This window comes from Amblyomma americanum, chromosome 4 (genome assembly GCF_052857255.1).
Source record: "Amblyomma americanum isolate KBUSLIRL-KWMA chromosome 4, ASM5285725v1, whole genome shotgun sequence".
NCBI classification, from domain to species: Eukaryota; Metazoa; Arthropoda; class Arachnida; order Ixodida; family Ixodidae; genus Amblyomma; species Amblyomma americanum.
The window spans coordinates 21,520,586-21,526,585 of NC_135500.1; the positions used below are offsets into that span (position 1 = coordinate 21,520,586).

The following is a 6,000-nucleotide window of genomic DNA, read 5'->3' on the forward strand; positions in this document are numbered from 1 at the left end:
TGCAATTGCTTTTCTGGCTAAGGTCATGGTCAAGAAGTGTGAAAAAGGCAAAGCATTTTTGCGCTTTATGACAGCGAAAATGTTTCAACTGTCCAAATAGTTTCTGTATTTCGCTTTCCACCTTTCATGTATTGTAGGATCGTTATTGCTTTGAGCTTTAGTGTATTGAAGATTTAACTGAATTTGGAGAACTTTTCTCACATGTGTTCATTGTGCACATGTCCTGTAATATTGTTATTTGTGGTAAAAAGTACTTAGTAAAATGAGAATGCGCATGTGCAGTGAATTTCAGTGATGCCTGTGGTTATGGAAGAAAAATAATTTGATGTGTTCATTACACATAATAAATCGACTTTCAGAGTCTGTATTGTCGATCCCAAGTAAATTGTGCTACTATGCAGTGACATTACAAGCTAGTATTTCACCAAGTAGAGAAAATTGGTGCTTACAGCTGCAGCTCTGCACGTTAAACATGAAACAAAGCATTGAAAAAAATGCACTACGCTGTGAAAATTCTACTGCAGCCACTAAGTGCTGCTGAACTTCTGCAAGTAGTCTGAAAAAATATGGTGTATATTAATTATTATGCACCAAACTAGATCCGTGGATGTGAAACATGCTGTGCTGCAGTTCTACAAGGGTGGATTTATGGATCATTCTTAAAGGGAGGTGGCCCCACTCGAAACATGTATTTCTTGGACTTTTTTCGTTGAGAAAAACGGGTTCAGCATGGTTTTCCTAGAAAAATTTCAGGCTTTTTTCCACCCCATATATCCTTGGCCCTCTCCGTTTCTGTCACCTTTATGAGTGGCTCTTGGCGTTGTGAATCGGTTTAGGTTTATGGGGGTTTAACGTCCCAAAGCAACTCAGGCTATGAGGGACGCCATAGTGAAGGGCTCCGGAAATTTCGACCACCTGGGGTTCTTTTACTTGCACTGACATCGCACAGCACACGGGCCTCTAGAACTTTGCCTCCGTCGAAATCCGCCGTTTTCATTTTCCTGTGCTGCCACCTCGTGTACAACGCTGGAAGCTCACTGGTAGGGTACTGTGCGCCCAACCCGGCCGGACTGAGTGCCGCTGCGGAGCACGTTTTGTTGGAATCTGTCAACGATGGCGTGTCCTGGGCAGCACCTGGTACCTGGATGATTTCTAGGGTTGACTAATGGCTTGGTGCGAAGTTTGAGGCAGGCTGTAGTGCCCACCGAGAAGCAAATTCTTCAGTATCTCCGATCATCCGGCATGCGATGCGAACACCAGCTAGCAAGAGCCGCCGCTTCAGAGATGAAGGCTACATTCGGAACATAATGTTCAATGAAATATCCCCGATCAGTGAGGTTGGCGTTTTCCACTGTATATGCCTGCCATTCATGAAAGGTGGATACTACATCGTGCATGCCGTAGTACAGAAAACGACTGGGGACAACAGTTTTCAGAAGCAATCGTTGTGCTCAAGCGCTGCAGAATAGCTACACAAGCTATAAAAGCACAAGCGTACTCGCAACAAAGCAGCTCTGCTAGCATTTCACTGTATTTTCCCACAACACACCGCTGCATAGGTTAAACAAGCATGCGAGTCCATAAAGACGAGCGCGAGAGGCGCACATTAATCCATTTTGGCGATACCACGCAGAGCTCTTCATCATGGATATGATTCGAACACACGCATAACGCACCTTCTTCTTCTTCTGCCTCTTAATACATGGCACATACCCACACCGGGGGATTGGCCAGGGTGTAGTGGCATAAAGAAGGAAATTTCCATAGGAGATTATGACAAAATTTTAGCACCATGCGTGAATGCTCTCGTAGCTTCTTTTTCGTTGCCCACTCCATCGCGCGTTGAAAGCGGCTCACAGCACTTGCCCATTTGGCCTTATCGCTTGAGAAAGCAAAAAGCGTCGGAACGAAGTCTAGGTGCCGCAGTGACATTCGAGGCCTTCCTGCCCATCAATAAAACACTTCGTGATAGACTGCACACGCATTTAAACACAGTACCTCGTCCATACCTGTCACAAAGTGATTCCCGCACAGTCTTGACGGTGCCCAAGGGCGGCACGATCGTCGAGCCGGCGAACTGCTTTTATCCACGCTTCGCGTCGAAGGCTGTCCCGGGAAGCGCTCGGAAAGCGAAAAAATCCGAGTTTATTTCCCTTTACATATTGGGCATTGCTGCCATATGCAACACATTTCGTAGGTATCGCCAAATGCATCGCGCTGAACGCCCGACGGCTGCAGCAACGCACCTCGCGTAGGAAGCCGGTTGTTTACACTTCCACGACCGGTCTCGAGTGGAGCGAGTGACCCTTCCAATATGTTTCGCGACACCGCCGCCAGGGGATGGGCGCATGCGCAGTCGCGTCGTGAAAAAGGCGGATTCGACCGCCGTGGCCGGGATCGAACCCGCATATCTTTCGGGCCGGCAGCCGAGTGCCATAACCGCTCAGCCATCACAGCGGAATCAAGTCATTGAAGGCACAGTCACCATTATGATACTAAATTTTGCATTCAGGGTCACGAACTCAAGCTTTTTAGTATATCTGCCCATCCTCACTGCTGTATGAGAAAGCATTCCTGGCACAGCCAGCCGCACAAAACGATGCTGTACAAAGTATTCAAGACCAAAAAACAAAATACTGCAGGATTTTTCTAGTCCTCACTGCTGCAGCAGAGGGCACTGTTGACACAGCCAGCTGCCCAAACATATGCAATGCAATATTCAACATCAATATCAGTATTAAAAGGCAGGTTGAACTTGGGGCGAAAAACAGTGCTTACACAAGACAGGTTGAACACTAAGATGGAGTGTCAGTATGCACGGCCGCATTGTTCACGAATCAGCCGAAAGCAGGCACGTGTACACTCAATCAGCATAAAACTTGGAGGGTTGTGCTATCTACCAAAGAGTGTGATTAAAGTGTGGCCAGTATTTGGCCCACTTTTACGCGAGCACAGCATGCAAACAACTCGACATCAAAAATCTTGCTCAGGGACCTCGTCCATGAAGCTCTAAATTCATTGTAGCAAAGAAAGTTTTTTTTTACAACCTCATGCATTTGACAGCTGTCCACTCAAAAACCATTATGCTCTCAAATATAAAGTGTTGCAGAGGGCCAATTAAATATAAGCTTTTTGAAGATGTCAGGACGGCGCGAAAACAACAAGGTTGGACCAAAGAGGCACACGAACACAACATTAAACATCAAAAACAGTTCACCAAATGAAGGTCACAAGTTGTGTATCAGATTCCTCTAAGCTGTGGTCTCGTTTACATAGGCCAAACCGTTCGGCGTTTCAATGAACGTGCCAGTGAGCACTTGCGGAATGTGCGCAAACAACATGGAAGCTTCCTTGCAGACCACTGCGAAACCTGCAAAGAGTGTCGTCCGGAACTAGCAAAACAATTTTTTTGAAGAGCGGTAAAGAGTAAAGTGAAGTTTGAGCGAGAAGTAGTAGAGGCATATCTTGTTAAGAAAGCGGGAAGCGCATGCGTTAGTAAACCGTCCATTTCAGTCAGTGACGCTGCGGTGGCTTTTCTCGAAGGGTGTCTTTAGGTTTTAATGTGTTGAAGTTTTCTCTGCATAGTTTTTTGTTCCTGAATGTGTTTAACAAACAAACGAGAATTGTGTAGAATTTAATATATTTAGTTCTATGACGGTGAGAGGATTTCTCGAAGGTTTTTAAGTTTTGACACTTGTTTTAGTACTTTGACGCTGAGAGGATTTTTTGAAGGTTTTAAGTTTTCATGTCCATAATTTTTTTCCGAGTTTGTTGTTGGTCATTCATTCATTATCACACGATGTATTAAAGCAAGAATTTTGATATTGTGATCTGTTTGCCTTGGCCAAGCGTGGGTCTTTGTTGAGAGGATCAATTGCTTTCCTGTTGGTTTTGCCCTTGGATAATCTTGGGACCTGTTTGCTTTTATCAGGAGTGTAGTGATGAATGCATCTTACCATCTGTAAGAAGTAGCACCAACTTCCTGAATTCTGATTATTGTTTACAATCTCTTATTCCTGTGTGATACCTGTGTGTGCTTCATAAAATGTAAGGGTTTGGGCGAATAAACCTCAATTGCAAGTTGGCGCCTGTCCTGCTGTGTTCGTGTGGCTCTTTGGTCCTTGTTGTTTTCGTGCCGTCCTGACATCTTCAATAAGCTATGCACCAACTAGCCCAAACCAAAGTACTTCTTCAATATAAGCCTTGTGCTAGCAAGCTGTACATGGAAAGGTAGCCTTGTACTACAACTATTCAGGAAGCTTAAGTTTAAAACCAGTTCTTTACACTCCGTCAAGGCGGATAGTTGGTTTGGAAGCATCATGAAATACACAGAGCGATCCAAGACACACAGCATTAAAAAAAATGAATCAAATATAACACGGCTCAGAGTAACAAGTTCTATTTCGGTTACACCATGTGTAACAGTTTATAACAGAAAAAGAACACAAACAAGCATACTCTCCAAAGTGTGTGAGAGTTGGTTTTATTTTCTTCTATAGTTTGGCAGCAGCTGTGTATACGTACACAATTTCCCTGCACTAAAATTTTGTGCCCTTCACCTCATCAGGCGAAGCTAACCTTCTAACCCTGAGATGAACACGCATGTACGTACGAGACTGCGATGAACCCGGAGTAAGTGTACCAGCACAATTCGCCAAGTGCAGCCTGCAAGGAATTCAGGGACACAAACCTCCACTGTCGCAAAAGGAAGCAGGCAACAGCGGCGAAAGACTGCGTAACATATGGTGGGCTGGCGCAGTAAGTGAAAGTTCCTTCTCGCGCTTACCGCAGTTGCGATAAGCGGCTTCGCCGAATGCTACTTGACTGTTTCGTTCGAGTAATAGAGCGAGCGGGGATGACGCGGAGACGACGCGGCCCAGAGCAATAACTGGAAGCAACCTAATGTCTCGCACGAATATATCCGAGGTCTCCCGTGCATGAACAGCCAGAAACCAAGGACCACTCGCACTGGAGAGTCTTTAGGCCAGCTCCTTCGCTGGGTTTGAAACGCCCGCGCAATCGCGCAGGCTGGCGGCACGAGCGGAGCAAGAGCGCGCCCGGACAACAAGATGCCGAGCTCGTTTACGGCTTCAAAAAATGTCACATGACGGCCTCTCTAAATTTTCCTTTCTGCATGATTAGCCAGTCGTCGTGTGTGTGCCTCGTCTCTTCGCTGTGTCCCGTCTTTTGACTGGTTTTACTCCTGAACATGTACCAAATGTACCCAGATTTCAACACTACTGATTAGCTGCCACCCCCTCATAATTCGACGCAAGTTTGACTCACCAGCAGCAAAGTCCTCTTTTCGTAAGCACGCTCGTTGAATGACATGGGACGTTAATCGATCGCACTGTCCTCTACTGTAGCACGTGACATCGTTTGTTTAAAGTTGGATGGATGGATGGATGGATGGATGGATACGGCTGAAAAATGACTTGACGACAGAACGAGACAACAGCATGGTTTGAAGCAACGTTGGTTTGTTAAAACATATGGTGTCTCGGCTGACGGCACTCGTGGAGTTTTCCGCGCACTCGTGCGGTGCCCCACGTTCGGCAGGGTGCCACTAGTGCAGTGCCGGACGTTCGGCTGGGACGAGCACGACACGAGTGCGCGCTACTGCGCCACCGTGGAGGCCGACGGTGGAGCGCGGTGCAATCCCGTCGTGCAGCTCGCGCTAGCAGACGTCGCGGGCGGACGACGCTGTTGGCGCAGACAATATCACTACACAGTGGCCGATAGGAAGCATCGACGAAGAGGAAAAAACACGAAGCATCACAAGTGGGCATATTTTAAAGAAACGTTGAATATTGTAGCGGCTGCAATGCATTTATTCGCGCTGCATGCAATCATGCAGCCGCCGGCCGGTGAGCGCTGTGCATCGACCGTTTGCAAAAATTAAAGGTTCGTCAATATTTTTAGTGCGTCGGACGGCAAATAAGGTTCATCTGGCACGCCTTCACTTTATGACATACTTTTTGTCAACGTGAGCATAGGATA

At 46.5% G+C, this 6,000-nt stretch overlaps 1 protein-coding gene across 5 annotated transcripts in view; it reads right to left on the reverse strand.

Annotated features, from left to right (window-relative positions):
- Positions 1-5,518, reverse strand: part of LOC144127831 (uncharacterized) — a 169,526-nt gene extending 164,008 nt beyond the window's left edge. For 3 of the 5 annotated variants that reach the window (XM_077660785.1, XM_077660786.1, XM_077660784.1), the window contains exon 1: positions 5,287-5,518. The gene's annotated coding sequence lies outside the window, so the exon portion shown is untranslated. The remainder of the gene's footprint in view (positions 1-5,286) is intronic. The other 2 variants (XM_077660787.1, XM_077660783.1) reach the window with 2 other exon arrangements.
- Positions 5,519-6,000: the final 482 nt, after the last annotated feature.